This window comes from Arachis ipaensis, chromosome B6 (genome assembly GCF_059453495.1).
Source record: "Arachis ipaensis isolate K30076 ecotype BB chromosome B6, ASM5945349v1, whole genome shotgun sequence".
In the NCBI taxonomy this organism is placed as follows: domain Eukaryota; kingdom Viridiplantae; phylum Streptophyta; class Magnoliopsida; order Fabales; family Fabaceae; genus Arachis; species Arachis ipaensis.
In genome coordinates, this window is record NC_142441.1 from 50,114,523 (window position 1) to 50,138,259 (window position 23,737).

Below are 23,737 nucleotides of genomic sequence, written 5' to 3' on the forward strand. Positions count from 1 at the left end.
CGAGACTCGCAGCCATGTTGATCTCCTCTACTAAAGAGTCAATAAGATCAACTTTCATGCAGTCTTTTGGTGTGTCTGGATGCTGCATGGCTTTGACAGCATTCAACTTAAACTCATCCTCATTGACTTTCAGGGTTACTTCCCCCTTTTGGATATCAATGAGAGTTCGTCCAGTTGCTAGGAAGGGTCTTCCTAGAATGAGAGTAGCACTCTTGTGCTCCTCCATTTCCAGTACTACAAAGTCAGTGGGGAAGGCGAATGGCCCAACCTTGACAATCATGTCTTCAATCACGCCTGATGGGTATTTATTGGAGCCACCAGCAAGTTGGAGACATATCCGGGTTGGTTTGACTTCTTCAGTTAAACCAAGCTTTCTGATAGTGGATGCAGGTATTAGATTGATACTTGCCCCAAGATCACATAGAGCTGTCTTGGTGCAATTACCTTCTAATGTGCATGGTATCATGAAGCTCCCGGGATCTTTAAGCTTTTCTGGGAAGCTTTTCAGAATGACTGCATTGCATTCTTCAGTGAGGAGAACTCTTTCAGTTTCTCTCTAATCCTTCTTATGACTCAAGATCTCTTTCATGAACCTGGCATAAGAGGGTATTTGCTCAAGTGCCTCTGCAAACGGAATCTTTATTTCAAGAGTCCTGAGATAGTCTGCAAAGCGAGCAAATTGCTTATCCTACTCCTCTTGGCGGAGTTTTTGAGGATAAGGCATCTTGGCTTTGTATTCCTCAACCTTGGTTGCTGCAGATTTATTTCCTACAGAGGTGGTTGGGGAAGCCTTTTTAGATGGGTTGTTATCAGCACTTGTGTGTGTCTGATCCCACACTGGCGTTTGAATGCCAGGGGTGGAAGCTGGACTAGCATTGGATGCCAACTCCTTACCTGTTCCTGGCGTTTGAACGCTAGAACTGAGCTTCCTTTGGGCGTTTAACGCCAACTCCTTGCTTGTTTGTGGTGTTTGAACGCCAGAACTGAGCATTGGTTGGGCGTTTAACGCCAGCTCTCCATCCTTTTCTGGCGTTTGAGCGCCAGAATCATTCCTCTCTGGGCTCTTACTATCCTCAGAGGGATTTTGGATGATATTTTGCTCATCCTCTGTCAGTTGTTCTTTCCTTGGCTTTCTGATGTTCTGAAGCAAGGTATTTAATGTTTTCCTACTTCTTAATTGAACTGCCTGGCATTCTTCTATTATCTGCTTTGATAACTGCTGTTTTGTCTGATTCAATTGTGCCTCCATATTTTTATTACCATTTTTAGTGTCTTGTAGCATCTCCTTGAATTCTGCTAGCTGTTTTGTTAGAAAGCACAATTGTTGATTGAGTTCAGCAACTTGTTCTGGAGGACCAAGTTCAGTAGACACTGCTTTGGCTTCTTCTTTTATGGAGGACCCATTACTTATGTATAGATGCTGGTTTCTGGCAACTATATCAATAAGCTCTTGAGCCTCTTCAATAGTTTTCCTCATGTGTATAGATCCACCAGCTGAGTGGTCTAGGGACATCTGAGCTCCTTCTGTAAGCCCATAGTAGAAGATGTCTAATTGCACCCAGTCTGAAAATAATTCAGAGAGGCATTTCCTTAGCATCCCTCTGTACCTCTCCTAGGCATTATAAAGGGATTCATTATCCTCTTGTTTAAAGCCTTGGATGTCCAGCCTTAGCTGTGTTATCCTTTTTGGAGGGAAATATTGATTCAAAAATTTGTCTGATAACTGTTTCCATGTCCTTATGCTTGCTGTGGGTTGGTTATTTAACCACCTTTTAGCTTGATCTTTTACAGCAAACGAAAATAGTAACAGTCTGTATACATCCTGATCTACCTCTTTGTCACGTAATGTGTCAGCAATTTGCAAGAATTGTGCCAGAAACTCAGTAGGTTCTTCCTGTGGAAGACCAGAATACTGGCAGTTTTGCTGCACCATGACAATGAGCTGAGGATTTAGCTCAAAACTACCTGCTTTGATGGAAGGTATACAGATACTACTCCCATATGCAGTAGTAGTGAGGTTAGCATATGACCCCAGAGTCCTTCTGGACTGCTCATTTTCACTTAGATCCATGACGGAGAAAGGGAGATGATGTGAATTGCAAGTAAAATATATATTTATTATTTGTTGTTTTTATTTTATTGAAGTAGAACAAACCAAATTATTAAGATAAATAAAAACAATAAGATAAAATAGAATAAAATAATTAGAAATTTAAATGTAATTTTCGAAAACCAAGGGAAAAATAAATTTAAAAATGAGAATAATTGCTTAATTGAGAAGATTTGAAAAACTTTGTATATGATTTTTGAAAAAGATTTTGAATTTTAAAAGGATTTGATTTTAAAACAAAAATCTGAATTTTTAAAAGTATTTTTCGAAAATTAAATTTAAAGTAAAGAGAAAAGATATTTTTGAATTTAATGAGGAAAGAGAAAAACAATAAAATGACACAGGACTTAAAGTTTTTAGATCTAATGCTCCTTATTTTCAAAAATTTTGGAGGGAAAACACCAAGGAACACCAAACTTAAAAATTTTAAGATCAAAACATAAGGAAGACTCAAGAACACTCTGAAGACTCACAAGAACAACAAGAACATGAAGAAAGGACACCAAACTTGAAATTTTTAGAAAACCAAAAAAAATTTTTGAAAACTAAAGAAAAGTTAACAGGAGAACACCAAACTTAAAGTTTGGCACAAGATTTATTTAAAGAAAAATTATTTTTGAAAAAGTTTTAAAAAAGGATAGCCAATTACTAAGAACATAAGCACAACGCTCTAGCCAATTGAGCTATAAATTTTACGTGTTTTAACAAGGTATTTAATAAATAAAAGTTTTTTTTTGAAACTAAAAATTCGAAAAAGCACAAGATAAACAAGAAAAGACACAAAACAAGACAAACCAAAGATTAAAGAAGGAAAATAAACAAGAACAACTTGAAGATTAAGAAAGAACAATGAACACAAATTCAAAAATTTAAAAGAAAAGAAAATAAAATAAAATAAATAAAAAAAAAATGCAATTGACACCAAACTTAAAATATGAAACTAAACTCAAATAGAAAAACTCAATTATCAGTTTATAAAATTTTCGAAAAATTTAAAAAGAAAAAAAAAAGATAAAAAAAATTTTTCAACCAAAAACAATAATAGAAGACTCTAAACCAAAAAGAAAAATTTTTCCTAATCTAAGCAACAAAATAAACCGTCAGTTGTCCAAACTCGAACAATCCCCGGCAACGGCGCCAAAAACTTGGTGCACGAATTGCGAATCACACTTTTCACGACTCGTACCACTAACCAGCAAGTGCACTGGGTCGTCCAAGTAATACCTTACGTGAGTAAGGGTCGAATCCCACGGAGATTGTTGGCTTGAAGCAATCTATGGTTATCTTGTAACTCTTAGTCAGGAAATCAATTATAATTATCTGTTTGAATTGCGAAGAATAAAAGAGCATGAATTAAATACTTGTTATGCAGTAATGGAGAATATGATGGAGTTTTGGAGATGCTTGTCATCTGAATCTCTGCTTTCCTACTGTCATCTTCGTCACGCACGCAAGTTTCCTCCTATGGCAAGCTGCGTGTTAGTGGATCACCGTTGTCAATGGCTACCATCCGTCCTTTCAGTGAAAATGGTCCAAGTGCGCTGTCACCGCATGGCTAATCATCTGTCGGTTCTCGATCATGCTGGAATAGGATCCATTGTTCCTTTTGCGTCTGTCACTACGCCCAACACTAGCGAGTTTGAAGCTCGTCACAGACATTCAATCCTTGAATCCTACTTGGAATACCACAGACAAGGTTTAGACTTTTTGGACTCTCAAGAATGCTGCCAATGGATTCTAGCTTATACCACGAAGATTCTGATTAATGAATCGAAGAGATACTCATTCAATTGAAGGTAGAATGGAGGTGGTTGTCAGGCATGCGTTCATAGGTTGAGAATGGTGATGAGTGTCACGGATCATCACATCCATCATATTGAAGTGCGAATGAACATCTTAGATAGAAACAAGCGTGTTTGAATAGAAAACAGAAATAATTGCATTAATTCATCAGGACACAGCAGAGCTCCTCACCCCCAACAATGGAGTTTAGAGACTCATGCCGTCAAAGAGTACAAAGTTCAGATTTGAAATGTCATGAGGTACAAAACAAATCTCTAAAAGTTGTTTAAATACTAAACTAGTAACCTATGTTTACAGAAAATTAGTAAACTAAGATAGATAGTGCAGAAAATCACTTCTGGGGCCCACTTGGTGTGTGCTGGGGCTTAGACTTGAGCTTTACACGTGCCTAGGCTGTTTCTAGAGTTAAACGCCAGGTTGTAACTTGTTTCTGGCGTTTAACTCCAACTTGTAACCTGTTTCTGGCGTTTAACACCAGAATGTAACATGGAACTGGCGTTGAATACCAGTTTACGCCATCTATCCTTGAGCAAAGTATGGACTATTATATATTGCTAGAAAGCACTGGATGTTTACTTTCCAACGCAATTGAGAGCGCGCCATTTGGACTTCTGTAGCTCTAGAAAATCCATTTCGAGTGCAGGGAGGTCAGAATCCAATAGCATCTACAGTCCTTTTTCAGCCTGAATCAGATTTTTGCTCAGCTCCCTCAATTTCAGCCAGAAAATACCTGAAATCACAGAAAAACAAACAAACTCATAGTAAAGTCCAGAAATATGAATTTTTTCCTAGAAACTAATAAAAATATACTAAAAACTAACTAAAACATACAAAAAACTACATGAAATTACCCTCAAAAAGCATATAAAATATTCGATCATCAATCCCTAATTCTCCCATCTACGCGTAAGTGCGTATGGCGCTTCCACGCCAATCCTTAATTTCCTCCACCCATGCGGACGCGCACGGTGCGTGCACGCGTGGATTCGAATTTTTACTTACCCAGGGACGCGACGCCCTAGCGCATTCGCGCAAAACCCCCTTCGTCCCTCACCCAACGTCTCTCCTTCTCCCTTTCACCCATAACCACCACCATCATCTCCATAACCAGCCTCCCTCCAGCGACCTACGGCGCACACCACTGCCGCCATTGCCATGCGTCCCAGCCCCCTCTTCCTCGCCCTCACCCCACTTCCTCGCTCTCCCACTCTCTCTCACTCCTCTGCCTCCTCCTCTCTATTTTCTCTCACTTCGCCTCTGCTCCGTCACGGCCCTCGACACCTGCGACCCCATTGTCATCGGCAAACTCCCCGGTGACATCCCAGGCTACCGTCCTTGCCCTGGCCGCTCTTCTTTCCTGTTCCACTTCCTCTCTGTCTCCCGTGTTTCTGCCCCCTGTTCTACTCCTTTATTGTGTTACATTAATTTTTATTAATTTAGTTTCGTTAGCTTAGTTAGTTAGTTTAGTTTACTTTAGGTGGTTAGCGAATCTGGGCTGAGTAGTGGATTTAGGATTGATTAAATATTTTGCTACTGTGTGAAATTACTCTGTTCCATTGCCTTGCTTGTGCTGTATGCTTGGCATGCCATTATTGAGTATTGCTTTGCTCATGGATACTGGTTGTTTACTTGTTCATAACTACTTGTTGGCTGATTTAGTTTAAATCTCTCTCTAATGCTTTGCTGCTACACTATTGGCTTGATTGCCCCAGTCATATGAACTCATACATGATCTTTGTACTTTTGACTTTTGATGAATTTATATAGAATCTGATTTGACTGTTTAAATTTAGGATTTAGCCAATGTACTGCTAAAATGCTGCCGAATTTTTCTTAACCATGTTTCTTGAATTGACAATGTTTGATGGATGTAACAAACTTCTATTTGATGATTTCTGTGTCAGATAAAATTGTGTCGTCTAAATGGTTTTGAAAATTCGTCAAGAACAGGTTCTTTGGTCATGCCTCTAATACTCCTTGCTTGCTTGCAATGCTAACTCGCATATATGCATTGCATGATTGAGAATTGAGCCTAATTTGCTTGCTTCACAAGATTGATGAGTTCTTCTATCTATGTGGCCACTGTGATTCAATTCCTTTATGCCCAAATTACCCTTGGTCACATAGCGCATGAATTTTTCAAAAATTTGAGTTGTCAAAAATTTTTCAAATCTCATCCCAATCTTTGTGACTTGCATGCATTGTTGGAATTGGTGTTAAATATGCTTGATTTACTTGTTTTTCAAGGTTTCGCTTTCACCAACACCAATTCACATAACTCTAGTGATCCTTGCATTGATTGATGGTTTGTTCTATATTAGTTGCTTTTTAGCTACACCATAATTCATCATCAATGACTTGATGCATTTCATGATTGTGAACATGCTTACATTCCTATTTTGTGCATTCTTTTTTGAATTGAGCTTGTAACCACCATATCACTGATTTTCAAACTGATTTCTAACTTTAATCTGTTTAACCAACTAACTTCTTTTGGTTTTCAACCTAACTCTTTTGATCATTATTTTGGATATGGTGTTTCCTAGACTTGATGAACATGTAATGTGCAAATGTGGGTTGAATTCTTGGTTTGAAGTATGATTTGAATTCTGAATTTTGTTGCTTGCATTCCAAGAAATCTCCTTTCCTTATTCACTTCATGAATATGCTTTGCTTTGAGTTCTTTGTATCTACTTGGCTATCTGCTTATATTATATCATCTCTATTTTTCAGGATGTCAGACAAAGGAAAGGCTATAGCCACCACTTCCAAAAAGAGAAAGCGCTCTAAGTCCTCTACCCCCCTCTCCCTATGCAAATTATGCTAAGAATCCGTTGAATGAGGTCGACAAGGGAAATCAGCTGCTACCACCCACTGACCCAATCAAAATTCCAAACCTCTACTGTGAGCTTCCTTCTCTGACTTTCGGAAGAAAAATCTGAACATTGAGAAGAAACTGCTTCATCCCTATGATGTGAGGCGTGCCATTAACGCCCGCATTCTGGAGTTAGGATTGGACTTTGTTGACAGAGATTTGGAGAGGGTGAACACTTCATGGGTGAGAGAATTTTATTGCAACTTCTTTCGAGCCAATATTGATTCAGTGCAGCTGCGGGGTAGAGAGATTATAATCACTGAGGATGCTATTGAGGATGCACTGCTTTGCCACCATCGTCCTGATGAGACTTGTGCCTATAGGCAGGCAGAGGTAGCTATCCTCTCCATGACTTTTGACTATGAGGCGCTTAAGCGCGTGATTGCCACACCAGACGCTCCTTGGGTGATAGATTCGAACAACAAGAAGCCCAAGGGGATGTGCTTTGCTTATCTGACGAAGGAGGCCAAGACCTGGCAGCATATCTTCGCCCAATATGTCTTTTCCCCCACTCACTTCTCAAAGATTTTGATGGATATGCTAGTTCTAATTGGGTGTGTAATGGAAGGGAAGGAGGTAAACTTCCCCCGACTGATCAGGCATAGTATGTGGAGAGCTCATATTCGCGGTTTGGTACCCTTCCCTACACTGGTCACCAGCATGATTGAGCTGGCAGGAAAGTAAATTACTCAAATGAACTTAAATCAAACAAAATAAAAACAAATGCTCAATCTAGTTATCCACCAATTTAATCATTGTTGATACAAAATCAATTCCCGACAACGGTGCCATAAACTTGATGCACGGAAACTTGTCCTTTAACAAATCTCGCTCGGCAAGTATATCGAATTGTCGTCAAGTAAAAACTCACAATAGAGTGAGGTCGAATCCCACAAGGATTGATTGGTCAAGGAACTTTAATTGGAAGAATGCTCTAGTTGAGCTAAGCAGAAATTGGGTTGAGAATTGTAGGAAATTGAATGGCGGGAAAGTAAATTGCAGAAAATAAATGACAGAAGGTAAATTGCAGAATCTTAAATGGGGAAGGGGAGTTTAGCATGAAAGTAAATAGCAGAAAGTAAAGAGAATGGGTAAGATCAGAAATGGGGAGTTCATTGGGCTTAGGAGATGTTGCATTCTCCGGATCAAGTTCGTTTTCATCTCTTCCTCAATCAATGCATTCATTGATCTCCTTGGCAATCTTAAGTGATTGAATTCCAATTCCTTGGTAATTCAATCTCTCAAATCAGATCAATAGCCAATTCCTTGGTCAAATTGCTCATGAGAAGAGATGAAGTATGGTCATTGATTATACCACATGTATTTCCAAATCAAAGTATTGGGAGAATTGTATGTCACCATATCCGCCCAAACCCCAATTTGGTCCAACATGAGAAAGCAATTCTAGCATGATCTCTTCATTCCTCTTCCAAGGTTCAGAAGAGATCCAAGTATGAATAGCTTCTTTTTCAAGATAACTACTCAATTGGATGAAGATTGAAAGCTTTCTAGTAAAATCAAGAGAAAAGAGAGAAGAAGGATAATGAAAACTATTATTGATCCATCAAATTACAACAGAGCTCCCTAACCCAATTAAAGGGGTTTAGTTGTTCATAGCTCTGGGAATGAAAAGCATAGATGGAGAGTACATTCTAAAAGTTGCAGAGAAAGTAAAATACAGAGAGTAATTCTAATAATGCCAAAAGCTCTTTTCTAGTTCAAAGCTCTCACTATTTATACTATTCTTCTGATCTTCTAGTTGGCTCTTCAAGTCTTGGATATGAGCCTTTGGATCTTGAGTTGAAGCAGTTATCTTCTTCAGTGGGCTTAGCTTTACTTGCAAAGAGAAAGTGTGTAGTAGGCAGGGATTCTAGCTTAGGACGTTAGTGGCGTTAATGTTAAGTGAAAGTGTGGGTTCGAGAACGTTAGTGACAATCACCTTTTTCACTAACATTTCTCACCCAAGAATGGTCCACGTAAACTTCAACGTTAGTGGCACCAACGTGACCACTAACGTTGCCTCTTGGTCCTTCGCACACATTATTAGGACTTACTTTTTTCAATAACGTTGAGAATCCTCCTTTCTCCCTACATTAGAGTTCACGTTAGTGTGGCTAACGTGACCTTTAACGTAGGTTTGCCACATCTTCGAGAACGTTAGTGACACTTACCTTTGTCACTAACGTTCCAAAATGCCCCTACTTCCCACATTAGAGTTCATGTTAACTAGGTTAACGTGGCTTCTAACGTGGTATTGCTAGCCATCTCCAACGTTAGTGACAAAGGTGAGTGTCACTAACATTGGCTCGTCATCCCTTTTACTCACGTTAGCTTCCACGTTAATGTAGTTAACGTGGGAGTTAACGTGGCTCATAGTGGCTCATCCCAACGTTAGTGACAAAGGTGAGTATCACTAATGTTGGCGATTCTTTGCTCCCTCCACGTTAGAGTCCACGTTAACTGAGTTAACGTGGCAACTAACATGGCTCAAAGTGGCTTAGCTCAACGTTAGTGACAAAGGTGAGTGTCACCAACGTTGGTCATTCTTTTGTTTCCCCACGTTAGAGTCCACGTTAACTGAGTTAACGTGGCTCTTAACGTGGCCAATATGAGCTTGGTCAAACGTTAGTGACAAAGGTGAGTGTCACTAACGTTGGCTTCATTTTCTTCTTCCATGTTAACTACCACGTTAATGTAGTTAACGTGGCAATTAACGTGGGCTGTGATGGCTTCAAGGACGTTATTGGCGATTACTTTTCTCATTAACGTTGCAAGCTAGCTCCCCTTCCACGTTAGAGGTCACGTTAGTTAGACTAACGTGGCTGCTAACGTGGTTCTTCCTTGCTTCCTTTGTCCTGAAATCAAGCAATAAAGTGCATCAAAGTTCTAGTCCAAGTTATGAGACATGCATCATCTAATTTTTCATTCAATTCATGCATAATTCTCATGAAATCATGTAAAATTCACAATGTTTGCTTGAATCAAGATGTAAGTAATTATTTACCCAAAACTTGCTTATTTCCTAAGAAAATGCATGAAACTACCTAAAACCATAAAGAAAAGGTCAGTGAAACTGGCCAAAATGCCCTGGCATCAACACATCCTAACTTACCTAAGCTAATCAAGGATCCAAATTTTGGAACATTCATGGTTTTTCACTTAGGGTTGTGGATGTGCTCTATTTAAGAACAAAAAGGATTTATCATGGGCTCAAAATTGGTTAGCAATGGTAGATAAAAGGATTAAGGCCATTTGGGAAAAGTGACTACTGAATTGATGGCCTCAATCATGTAAATGCATTCATACACAAAGTAATGGACATATAAAATCAGACAAAGCAAGGATCACAATCATAGAGAGAGAGATATGCCCACAAGAATAAGAATTAATGGTTAGAAGATGTAACCATGCAGTAGGCTCAAAACTTACATGTTTGTGTTCTTAGCTCAATCACTATGTTCCAAAATACATTCTTAAAGTAAGTTCGCTGCAAAAAATTTTTCAAAAATTGGTAGGGTACCCCAAAACACAGTTTTTTGGGGAAGAAGTTATTGTTTTGACCAAGCAACTCTATAGAAACTAGCTATCATGCAAGGAGTATTTACAAGCAAAACTAACTACACATGCAATGTACTAACAATGTACTAACTACTAAGCAAAAGATAAATCCATGGGTATTGAAAGGAAGAGATTGTTACCCATGGAGATCGGTTGAACGACCTCCCCACACTTAAAAATTAGCACGTTCCTCCGTGCTACGAATAATGCGCAAAGGGCGGTCGGGATCGGAACCGTCACTATCCTCTCCTTCAGAGCTCCCATCACTTGGGTTTGAGGTGGATGTGAATATTTCGGGTTCATCCATGCTAGGGGTAACACAACGCAGAAGCTTCTTGATGTAAGTGTATCGGCGTTGATTGCGCTGTTCATATCTATCAAGCTTCCGGTGTAGATCTTCTATCCTCTGAAGTGTTGATCTTTGCCGTGGTGGTGATGATGAAGTGGAAGGGATAGTAGATGGAAGGGCTATGTCAAGGCTTGGGTTGTTCATGGGAAGATGTAAGTATTTTCTGCTTGGGACCACATCGCCCTTAGCCGGAACTATAATCTTCCTGTCCTTGGCTTCCCAAGGAACACCTGCAGCAGTAACTAAATCAGATACCAATGCTGGAAATGGTAAATTACCCTGGGCATGGACTTGACTCATCGCTTGCTTGAAAAGAAACGGAGTGTTCACCGGCCTCTCCGTGAGAGCACACCAAACAAGCAAGGCGAGATTGATAAACCCCGATTTCGTGATTTATCTTGTGCTTATTTTGGGGGATTTTACCACCTTTTTCCACATTTATTTAATAAAATAGCATGGTTTTGTGATTCTCCCTTGAATTTTTCTTAAGTGTAAAAACATGCCTTTTAGGCCTTAAATTGATAATTTTGATTCACTTTAATTTCATTCGATGCCTTGATGTGTGTGTTGAGTGATTTCAGGTTTATAAGGCAAGTATTGGATGGAAGAAATGAGTAGAAAAGCATACAAAGGGGAGAATGGATGAAGAAACAAAAATTGGAAATGCATCAAGTGCGCGCATGCGCACAAGACGCGTACGTGCAAAAGTGGTCTCGCCCATAGACGCGCACGCGTACATGCCGCACCCGCGCGGATGGAAATTTGCCACTCGACGCGCACGCGCCAATACTCTTACATGGCCCACTTAAAGGCAAAACGCTGGGGGCGATTTCTGAGCTGCCCAGGCCCAATTCCAACTTGTTTCTGAGTGTATTTCATGCAGAATTGAAGTCCAAGCAAAGGAGGAGCAATTAGTTTTAGCCAACATGAGCCTTTAGTTAGTTTTCTAGAGAGAGAAGCTCCCTCTTCTCTCTAGAATTAGGTTAGGTTGTCTTAAATTCAAGTTTCATTACTTGATCTTATCTTGTCTCTTTTATAATTTCTCATTTCTATATCTTGATTCTCTTAATTGTGTTGTTAATTTCACATTTTGTTCCGTTTTTTGATAATGAACTCATGTTGGATTTGATTTACTTTTAATGCAATTTAATGTTTGATGTTTCTTTATTGTTGATTTGAGTTGTTGATCTTGCTTTTCTTGCACTTAGTAGTTGTTAGATTTTATTGTTCTTGCAATTTATGATGTTTACTTTTATTGCACTCTATGTGTTTGATGAAATGTTCTCCTTAGTTTTTGAGTAGTTTTGTAAACTCTTGGTCTAAGCCAAGGGAATTGGGTAACTTGAGTCATCGGGTTTGATGGAATTGGTGATTTGAGAACCCATGGTTATCAATTTGATACCCATTGATGCTAACTCACTACTAAGTTAATTAGTATGTAGGTTAGGACTTAAGGGTTGATGTGATCAAATCTATTTGACGTACTTCAAGCTTAGGAGTAAATATGACGTACTTAAAGCTTTTGGGAAGTAGACTTAATAGGTTGGCCTCTCTTAATTATCAATATTCGGTTTGTTGACAAGGATGGTGATCCCAATTACCCAAGTCTTAGCCAAGAGCTCTTTATCTTGCTTCCTTTACTTGCTTGCTAAATCTACTTCTCTTGCCCTCTTATGAACCAAAACCCCCCCTTTTGACCCCTCATAGCCAATAACTAAGCACTACATTGTTTCCTAGGGAGACGACCCGGAGTCCAAATACTTCGGTTAATTCTTATTTGGGGTTCGTTATTTGTGACAAAACCACAACTTAATTTGATGCGAGAGTTGTTTGTTGGTTTGGAGCTATGCTTGCAACGAAGTAATTCTTTCCATAAGAAGAAAATCTAGATCATCGAGCAAAACTCAGTCATCAAATTAATGGCACCGTTGCCGGGGACACAATGGTGCTATGTTATTGGCTATTGTATATATTGTGAATAGCTTGAATTTTGGTTTGTTTGCTAGTTTTTGCTAGTTTAAGATTTTATTTTCTTTGTTTCTTATTAATCTTTGTTTCTTTTTTTTCTCTTTCACTATGAATTCTCATTTTTTTGGCTATGAGTGTAGTTCAAACTATGTTATAGGAAATAAAAGCTCCAATGAGGATATGCATCAAGGATTTGGAATTCAAGGATGGGAGGAACCTCATGCTTATGAACAACCTTCATGGCAACAACCTCCTACAAACTTCTATGGGTATAATCCTGATCCTAATGTGTATCAATCCAATGTATGTGATGATCCTCATTGTGGTTGTCAACCACAATCATCATATGCATGTGATCCCACTCCTCAATATAGCCATACACCATACTCACAAGCCTCACACCACCATTCAACTCCATATGACCATAACTCATACACACCGTATCAACCACCATTTGAATCACATATAGAACAACCACCATCCCGACGAAGCCTTCATGTTAGAATTGAGAGACCTTGAATCTCGTATCTTAAGGCGACAAGAGGATGATGAAACTAAGTTCAAGGAGTTAAGAGCAAGGATAGCTAGCATGGTTGAAGCCGTGAATCACCTACCATCCCACCTAGGCTCATGTACCCTGGGTACTTCCATTGTTGAATGTAGAGAAACTATCAAGGAGCCTAGTGAGGGAGTGAACTTGAAGCTCCATGGTGAGGAAGAAGGGTTGAAGCAAGAGGTACAACAAGAGGAGAAGGTAGAGATTAGCGAACAAAAGGAAGTAATGGGTGGATGTTTGGGATATTTTGAGCATATAAAGGATGGTAAAGAGGAGAGTAAAGTTGCGGAAGTAAACAGAGAGTTGAAGGAAAATGATCAAGAAGTGGATTCAATCACTAGTGATTTTTTGCCCACATTAACCAATTCCCTTGACAATCTTGTTAAGCCTTCCCCCAGTGGACTAGAATGTAAGACTGAGGAGGATGCGCCACCTCCAAAACCCATTGTAAGTGAAGAACTCGAAGGAGTGGTCCAAGCAACAAGCCCTCCTATCTATGATGATTCCGCATCAACATATGATCCTTTCGATTTTGAAGAGTCCATCCCCAAAATGCTTAGACTTGATGATGAGGTAGACTTTACTAGAGCTCTGATCTATGATGAGAGTGATGGGGAGGAGATAGAAGGAATTAGTAAAGAAGAATGTGAACTTGAGGAAGCTTGGCAAGAGGAGAAACTTGAAGAACCTTACCGAGTGGTGAAAACCTCTTGAAGAGGATGGACGGGAGTAGAGCATGCTTTATCAAGACCATTGGGTACTTCTTCACCTAGTTCGCCATCCAATCCTTCACTTGAGTGGGTAAAACTTCTAACTCTCAGCTTTATTATCCCATTGGAGTATGGTCTGCTTGAGACGGATGGCCAACTTAGGGCGCTTTGTGGAATTAAGCAAAAAAGGAGGATGTGTAGTGGTTGGCATTGTAAGTCTAGATTTATTATGGTTGGAAGCTCAAAATTGAAGAGCACGGATTGGTGTGATTCTCAATTAAATAGGTCAAGGAGAGTAGTTTGGTGCTTCCATGAGAATTCCGCTTTCTCGTCGCCCGGACAAAGTCAAGGCAATCAACTAGAAGATGGGTGCGAGGACAAGATATGGGATCCTGGATTACCCTGTGAGAATCAATTTTGGGAGCTCATGTCTTCGAGAGGACCTCACTCAAGCTTAGTGAAGATGGTTGGTGGGAGACACCCCACCATGGTAAACTCTTTCCATTCTCTTGTAGATATAAAGAATGAATAAATTGAGTTCCATTATATATAATTTCTTTACTTCTTGAAATATTTTGCTTGCTTGCTAAGATGTTTATATATTCTATGCTCTAATTAAGGTTGCTTGGATTGCAAGTTTCCTCAATTTGTTTGAAAAATCCCCAATATTTCAAAATGTGTTTAATTTTGCATCTTAGCTAGTTTTAAAATTTTGATGAAGGATGGGAAGGTTATAAGCTCTTTTGATGCTCATAAAAAACCCCCCCAAGCCACGCGCAAGCACAAAGCGCGCGCGTGCGTCGGCTGCACATTTTTAGCTTTCTGGGCCAAAGACCAGAGAGTTGTGCCACTTTTGGGCCAACTCTGTGTCTCAGCCCATGCGGACGCACGCTGTACGTGTCTGCGCTACTCCCTGTTTCACTACCTATGCGTTGGCGTACTTCACGCCTCCGCGCCCATCACTTAAGATCGAACCATCCACGCACAAGCGCACAGTGCGCGCGTGCGTCGATTCGTTTTTGCATCACCCAGGTCAAAGGACCCGAGAGTTGTGCTAACTCTGGGCTTCTTTTGTGCCTCTAGCCCAGCACACCCACGCGGATGCGCACTGTACGCATCCGCGCCGATCCCTGGTACACGAATTATGAATCACACTTTTCACAACTCGTACCACTAACCAGCAAGTGCACTGGGTCGTCCAAGTAATACCTTACGTGAGTAAGGGTCGAATCCCACGGAGATTGTTGGCTTGAAGCAATCTATGGTTATCTTGTAGCTCTTAGTCAGGAAATCAATTATAATTATCAGTTTGAATTGCGAAGAATAAAAGAGCATGAATTAAATACTTGTTATGCAGTAATGGAGAATATGTTGGAGTTTTGGAGATGCTTGTCATCTGAATCTCTGCTTTCCTACTGTCATCTTCGTCACGCACGCAAGTTTCCTCCTATGGCAAGCTGTGTGTTAGTGGATCACCATTGTCAATGGCTACCATCCGTCCTTTCAGTGAAAATGGTCCAGGTGCGCTGTCACCGCACGACTAATCATCTGTCGGTTCTCGATCATGTTGGAATAGGATCCATTGTTCCTTTTGTGTCTGTCACTACGCCCAACACTCGTAAGTTTGAAGCTCGTCACAGACATTCAATCCTTGAATCCTACCCGGAATACCACAGACAAGGTTTATACTTTCCGGATTCTCAAGAATGCTGCCAATGGATTCTAGCTTATACCACGAAGATTCTGATTAATGAATCCAAGAGATACTCATTCAGAATAGTGATGAGTATCATGGATCATCACATTCATCATATTGAAGTGCGAATGAACATCTTAGATAGAAACAAGTGTGTTTGAATAGATAACAGAAATAATTGAATTAATTCATCGGGACACAGCAGAGCTCCTCACCCCCAACAATGGAGTTTAGAGACTCATGCCATCAAAGAGAACAAAGTTCAGATCTGAAATGTCATGAGGTTCAAAATAAATCTCTAAAAGTTGTTTAAATACTAAACTAGTAACCTAGGTTTACAGAAAATGAGTAAACTAAGATAGATAGTGCAAAAATCCACTTCTGGGACCCACTTGGTGTGTGCTGGGGCTTAGACTTGAGCTTTACACATGCCTAGGCTATTTCTAGAGTTAAACGCTAGGTTGTAACCTGTTTCTGGTGTTTAACTCCAACTTGTAACTTGTTTCTGGCGTTTAACGCCAGAATGCAACATAAAACTGGCGTTGAACGCCAGTTTACATCATCTATCCTTGAGCAAAGTATGGACTATTATATATTGCTGGAAAGCGCTGGATGTATACTTTCCAACGCAATTGAGAGCGCACCATTTGGACTATTGTAGCTCTAGAAAATCCATTTCGAGTGCAGGGAGGTCAGAATCCAACAGCATCTGTAGTCTTTTTTCAGCCTGAATCAAATTTTTGCTCAGCTCCCTCAATTTCAGCCAGAAAATACCTGAAAACATAGAAAAACACACAAACTAATAGTAAAGTCCAGAAATATGAATTTTTTCCTAGAAACTAATAAAAATATACTAAAAACTAACTAAAACATACTAAAAACTACATGAAATTACCCTAAAAAAGCATATAAAATATCCGCTCATCACAACACCAAACTTAAACTGTTGCTTGTCCCCAAGCAACTAGAAAAATAAAATAGGATGAAAAGAAATCAAGAAGCAATAATATCTCAGAGTTTTAAGTGAAGCTCAGATTCTAATCAAATGAGCGGGACTGGTAGCTTTTTGCTTCCGAACAGTTTTGGTATTTCACTTTATCCTTTGAAATTCAGAATGATTGGCATCCATAGAAACTCAGAATTCAGATCGTATTATTGATTCTCCTGGTTTAGTATGTTGATTCTTGAGCACAGCTATTTTATGAGTCTTGGCCGTGGCCCTAAGCACTTTGTCTTCCAGTATTACCACCGGATACATAAATGTCACAGACACATAACTGGGTGAACCCTTTTTTGATTGTGACTTAGCTTTGCTGAAGTCCCCAATTAGAGGTGTCCAGAGTTCTTAAGCACACTCTGTTTTTACTTTGGACCTTGACTTTAACCGCTCAGTCTCATGTTTTCACTTGACACCTTCACGCCACAAGCACATGGTTAGGGACAGCTTAGTTTAGCCGCTTAGGCCAGGATTTTATTCCTTTTAGGCCCTCCTATCCATTAATGCTCAAAGTCTTGGATCCTTTTTACCCTTGCCTTTTGGTTTTAAGGGCTATTGGCTTTTTCTACTGCTCCTTCTCTTTTCTCTTCTTTTTTTTTTGCTGCTTTTTCTTGCTTCAAGAATCAATTTCAAGATTTTTCAGATCATCAATAACATTTCTCTTGTTCATCATTCTTTCAGGAGCCGACAAATTTAACATTCATAAAATTCAATATAAAAAACATGCACTGTTCAGGCATTCATTCAGAAGACAAAAAGTATTGCCACCACATATAAATAATTAGAATTTTCCTTATTAAGAACTCGAAAAAATATTGCCTCCTTATTCTAAAAATCTGCTATTTTATTCATGTTTGATGATGATGAGAAAAATAAATTATGGCTTGATTAGAGATAAAGTCAAAATAGAGATACTAATTACTACTAATCATATATAACTTCTAAGGTAAATTTCTAATAAGAACAATTATCACAGAGTTAAGGCTAAGATTAGAACTCAACAACCTTGAATTTGGGAGGTGGATGCCTCCTTAGTCTGTGGAGTGCTTGGCCCTTCAAGAGATAGCTTCTGGTGCTTCAGTTCCTTCAGTTCACGCCCTTGCTCTTCATGTTCTCTGAGCAGTTTGCAGAGCATGCTGTTTTGATTTTGCTGTTCTTCCTTCAGTTGATCCACAACTTCTTGCAACTTGGTGACAGATGCTTCTAGGCGCTCCCAGTATTCAATTTAAGGGATTTTTGGGAGGAACTCCTGTGCTCTCCTCTTGATGGGGTCATCTTGCACTTGTTGTCCTTCCATAGACTTTTTGGTGATTGGTAGCTCAACTGGGATGTACTCATCTACTCCCATTTTTATCCGAGCATCTTTACATAACAGAGAGACCAAGCTTGGGTAAGCCAATCTGGCATCTTTGGAGTTCTTATTTGCAATTTTGTAAAGCTGACAAGCAATCAGCTGATGAACTTCCACTTTTTTTTCCAGCATAATGGAATGAATCGTTATTGCTCTTCTGATGGTGACCTGATGAGCGGATAATTTATACGCTTTTTGGCATTGTTTTTAGTATGTTTTTAGTAGGATCTAGTTACTTTTAGGGATGTTTTCATTAGTTTTTATGTTAAATTCACATTTCTGGACTTTACTATGAGTTTGTGTGTTTTTCTGTGATTTCAGGTATTTTCTGGCTGAAATTGAGGGACTTGAGCAGAAATCAGATTCAAAGGTTGAAAAAGGACTGCTGATGCTGTTGGATTCTGACCTCCCTACACTCAAAGTGGATTTTCTGGAGCCACAGAACTCGAAATGGCGCTCTTCCAATTGCGTTGGAAAGTAGACATCCAGGGCTTTCCAGCAATATATAATAGTCCATACTTTGGCCAAGAATTGACGACGTAAACTGGCGTTCAACGCCAGCCTTCTGCCCAAATCTGGCGTCCAGCGCCAGAAAAGGATCCAAAACCAGAGTTGAACGCCCAAACTGGCACAGAAACTGGCGTTCAACTCCACAAATGGCCTCTGCACGTGCTACACTTAAGCTCAGCCCAAACACACACCAAGTGGGCCCCGGAAGTGGATTTATACGTCAATTACTTACTCATGTAAACCCTAGTGACTAGTTTATTATAAATAGGACCTTTTACTATTGTATTAGGTATCTTTGAACGCATTGTTCTTAGACCATAGGGGCTGGCCACACGGCCATGCCTGGACCTTTCACTTATGTATTTTCATACGGTAGAGTTTCTACACTCCATAGATTAAGGTGTGGAGCTCTGCTGTTCCTCAAAGATTAATGCAAAGTACTACTGTTTTCTATTCAATTCTTCTTATTTCGCTTCTAAGATATCCATTCGCACCCAAGAACGTGATGAAGGTGATGATTATGTGTGACGCTCATTATCCTTCTCCCTTATGAACGCGTGTCTGACAAACACTTCTGTTCTACATGAAATAAGCTTGAATGAGTATCTCTTAGATCTCCTAACCAGAATCTTCGTGGCGTAAGCTAGAATGATGGCAGCATTCAAGAGAATCCGGAAGGTCTAAACCTTGTCTGTGGTATTCCGAGTAGGATTCAATGATTGAATGACTGTGACGAGCTCCTAACTCGCGATTGCAGGGCGTTAGTGACAGACGCAAAAGGATAGTAAATCCTATTCCAGCATGATCGAGAACCGACAGATGAATAGCCGTGCCGTGACAGGGTGCGTGAGCATATTATTCACTGAGAGGATAAGATGAAGCCATTGACAAGGGTGATGCCTCCAGACGATTAGCCGTGCCGTGACAGGGCATTGGATCATTTTCCCGTGAGATGACCGAAAGTAGCCGTTGACAGTGGTGATGTATCACATAAAGCTAGCCATGGAAAGGAGTAAGACTGATTGGATGAAGATAGCAGGAAAGCAGAGGTTCAGAGGAACGAAAAGCATCTCCATTCGCTTATCTGAAATTCCTACCAATGATTTACATAAGTATCTCTATCCCTATTTTATTATATAATATTTGAAAACACCATTATCACTTTATATCTGCCTGACTGAGATTTACAAGGTGACCATAGCTTGCTTCATACCAACAATTTCCGTGGGATTCGACCCTTACTCACGTAAGGTATTACTTGGACGACCCAGTGCACTTGCTGGTTAGTTGTATCGAAGTTGTGACAATTATGAATTAAGATCAAAGCACCAAGCTTTGGAGCCATTACCAGGGATTGTTCGAGCCTGGACATCACAATTTCGTGCACCAAGTTTTTGGCACCGTTGCCGGGGATTGTTTGAGTTTGGACAACTAACGGCTCATCTTGTTGCTCAGATTGGGTAACTTTCTTTTTGTTTTCTTTTCAAAAATTTTTCAAAAAAAAAAAAAATTTTCAAAACCTTTCTCATTTGTTTTCGAAAAAAATTAAAAATATTTTCAAAAATTTTATTCAAGATTTTTAAGAATGAATTCTAGTGTTTCATGAAGCATGAGAAGCCTGGCTAGCTGTAAAGCCATGTCTAAATTCTTTTGGACTGAGGCTTCCAAACCATCAGAGGTAAGTTACATACTTGATAAATGATGAGCAGCAATTTGTTATCAAGATCAATATACTCTGGTGTTAAATGCTGAAGCTTGGCTGGCCATTGGCCATGTCTAGTGTTTTGGACTGGAGCTTTCTTTGAAAGCTTGGCTGGCTAGTGAGCCATGTCTAATTCCTGGACTGAAGCTTTAGACTAAGAATGCAAGATTCCTGGAATTCATATTAAAAATTTTGGAATCCTTATTTTTCTTTTTTCAAAACTATTTTCGAAAAATATAAAATAAAAATCCAAAAAAAATTAGAAAATCATAAAAATCAAAAATATTTTTCTGTTTCTTGTTTGAGTCTTGAGTCATATCATAAGTTTGGTGTCACTTGCATATGCATCTAGTATTTTTCGAAAATATCATGCATTCATAGTGTTCTTCATGATCTTCAAGTTGTTCTTGGTAAGTCTTCTTGTATGATCTTGATGATTTTTTGTTTTGTGTCTTTTCATGTTTATCATATGCATTCTTGAATTCTTAGTGCCTAAGCATTAAAGAATTCTAAGTTTGGTGTCTTGCATGTTTTCTTTGCATTAAAAATTTTTCAAAAATATGTTCTTGATGTTCATCATGACATTCAAAGTGTTCTTGGTGTTCATCTTGACATTCATAGCATTCTTGCATGCATCACATGTTTTGATCTAAAAATTTCATGCATTACATTTTTTTTGTGTTTTTCTCTCTCATCATAAAAATTCAAAAATCAAAAAAATATCTTTCCTTTTTTCTCTCATCAAATTCGAAAATTTGGATTGACTTTTTCAAAAATTTTTAAATCAAATTGTTTCTCATGAGTCAAATCAAATTTTCAATTTGAAAATCTTATCTTTTTCAAAATCTTTTTCAAAAATCAAATCTTTTTCAAAATTCTTAGTTATTTTCGAAAATTCCAAAAATATTTTTCAAAAATCTTTTTCTTATTTTTATACCAAATTTTCGAAAATAACATAATCAATTAATGTTTTGATTCAAAAATTTGAAGTTTGTTACTTGCTTGTTAAGAAAGATTCAAACTTTAAGTTCTAGAATCATATCTTGTGATTTCTTATGAATCAAGTCATTAATTGTGATTTTAAAAATCAAATCTTTTTCAAAACTAATTTTATCATATCTTTTCAAAAATATCTTCTTATCTTATCTTTTTCAAAAATATCTTTTCAAAATATCTTTCCTAACCTCCTAACTACTTATCTTTTCAAAATTGGTTTTCAAAATTTGTTTCAACTAACTAACTAACTTTTTGTTTGTTTCTTAACTTTTTCAAAACCACCTAACTAATTCTCTCTCTCTAATTTTCGAAAATATCTCCCCCTTTTTCAAAAATTTCTTTTTAATTAACTAATTATTTTTATTTTTATTTTTAGATTAAAAAAATTTTCGAAAAAAAAAATATACTAAACATTTTTCAAAAATCATTTTTCAAAAATCACTAACTCTTTTTCAAAAATATTTTCGAAAATTCCCCCTCTCCCATCTTATTCTATTTATTCATTCATATCCTAACATCCCATCTCACATCTCTTCCATCGGTACAGTTGTGTTTCTTCCTTTACATCACATTCTTTGTCTCCCCCTCTTTTCTTCTACTCACACAGGAATCCCTATACTGTGGTATAAAGGATCTCCATTATTATTATTATTTTTCTGTGCCTTCTTCTTTGTCATATGAGCAGGAGCAAGGATAAGAACATTCTTGTGGAAGCAGATCCAGAACCTGAAAGTACTCTGAAGAGAAAATTAAGAGAAGCTAAAATACAACAATCCAGAGATAACCTTTCAGAAATTTTCGAACAGGAAAAGGAGATGGCAGCCGAAAATAATAATAATGTAAGGAAGATGCTTGGTGACTTTACTGCACCTAATTCCAATTTACATGGAAGAAGCATCTCCATTCCTGCCATTGGAGCAAACAACTTTGAGCTGAAACCTCAATTAGTTTCTCTGATGCAGCAGAACTGCAAGTTTCATGGACTTCCATCTGAAGATCCTTTTCAGTTCTTGACTGAATTCTTGCAGATATGTGATACTGTTAAGACTAATGGAGTAGATCCTGAAGTCTACAGGCTCATGCTTTTCCCTTTTGCTGTAAGAGACAGAGCTAGATTATGGTTGGATTCTCAACCCAAAGACAGCCTGAACTCTTGGGATAAGCTGGTCACGGCTTTCTTAGCCAAGTACTTTCCTCCTCAAAAGCTGAGCAAGCTTAGAGCTGATGTTCAAACCTTCAGACAGAAAGAAGGTGAATCCCTCTATGAAGCTTGGGAAAGATACAAACAGTTGACCAAAAAGTGTCCTTCTGATATGCTTTCAGAATGGACCATCCTGGATATATTCTATGATGGTTTATCTGAGCTATCAAAGATGTCATTGGATACCTCTGCAGGTGGATCCATTCACCTAAAGAAAACGCCTGCAGAAGCTCAAGAACTCATTGACATGGTTGCTAATAACCAGTTCATGTACACTTCTGAAAGGAATCCTGTGAGTAATGAGACGCCTATGAAGAAGGGAGTTCTTGAAGTTGATACTCTGAATGCCATATTGGCTCAGAACAAAATATTGACTCAGCAAGTCAATATGATTTCTCAGAGTCTGCATGGAATGCAAGCTGCATCCAACAGTACTCAAGAGGCATCTTCTGAAGAAGAAGCCTATGATCCTGAGAAGCCTGCAATAGCAGAGGTAAATTACTTAGGTGAACCTTATGGAAACACCTATAACTCAACATGGAGAAATCATCCAAATTTCTCATGGAAGGATCAAAAGCCCCAACAAGGCTTTAATAATGGTGGAAGAAACAGGTTTAGCAATAGCAAGCCTTTTCCATCATCAACTTAGCAACAGACAGAGAACTCTGAACAAAATGCTTCTAATTTAGCAAATCTAGTCTCTGATCTATCTAAGGCCACTGTAAGTTTCATGAATGAAACAAGGTCTTCCATTAGAAATCTGGAAGCACAAGTGGGCCAGCTGAGTAAAAGGATCACTGAAATCCCTCATAGTACTCTCCCAAGCAATACAGAAGAGAACCCAAAAGGAGAGTGCAAGGCCATTGACATAGCGCCATGGCCGAACCTGTGAGGAGAGGAGAGGACGTGAATCCCAAGGAGGAAGACCTCCTGGGACGTCCAATGGTCAATAAGGAGCTTCCCTCTGAGGAACCAAGGGACTCTGAGGCTCATCTAGAGACCATAGAGATCCCATTGAACCTCCTTATGCCCTTCATGAGCTCTGATGAGTATTCCTCTTCTGAAGAGAATGAGGATGTTACTGAAGAGCAAACTGCCAAGTTTCTTGGTGCAATCATGAAGCTGAATGCCAAATTATTTGGCATTGATACTTGGGAAGTTGAACCTCCCTTGTTCATCAATGAACTAAGTGATCTGGATCAACTGACATTGCCTCAGAAGAGACAGGATCCTGGAAAGTTCATAATACCCTGTACCATAGGCACCATGATCTTTAAGGCTCTGTGTGACCTTGGTTCAGGAATAAACCTCATGCCCCTCTCTGTAATAGAGAAATTGGGAATCTATGGGGTGCA

At 38.9% G+C, this 23,737-nt stretch overlaps 1 non-coding gene and 1 pseudogene across 1 annotated transcript; both read right to left on the reverse strand.

Annotated features, from left to right (window-relative positions):
• Positions 1–23,737, reverse strand: part of LOC148555510 (uncharacterized) — a 93,039-nt pseudogene that overhangs the window by 42,098 nt on the left and 27,204 nt on the right.
• LOC148555513 (small nucleolar RNA R71) lies at positions 22,393–22,500 on the reverse strand. The gene has a single exon (XR_015886780.1). It is a non-coding gene; the product is annotated as a small nucleolar RNA R71 (small nucleolar RNA).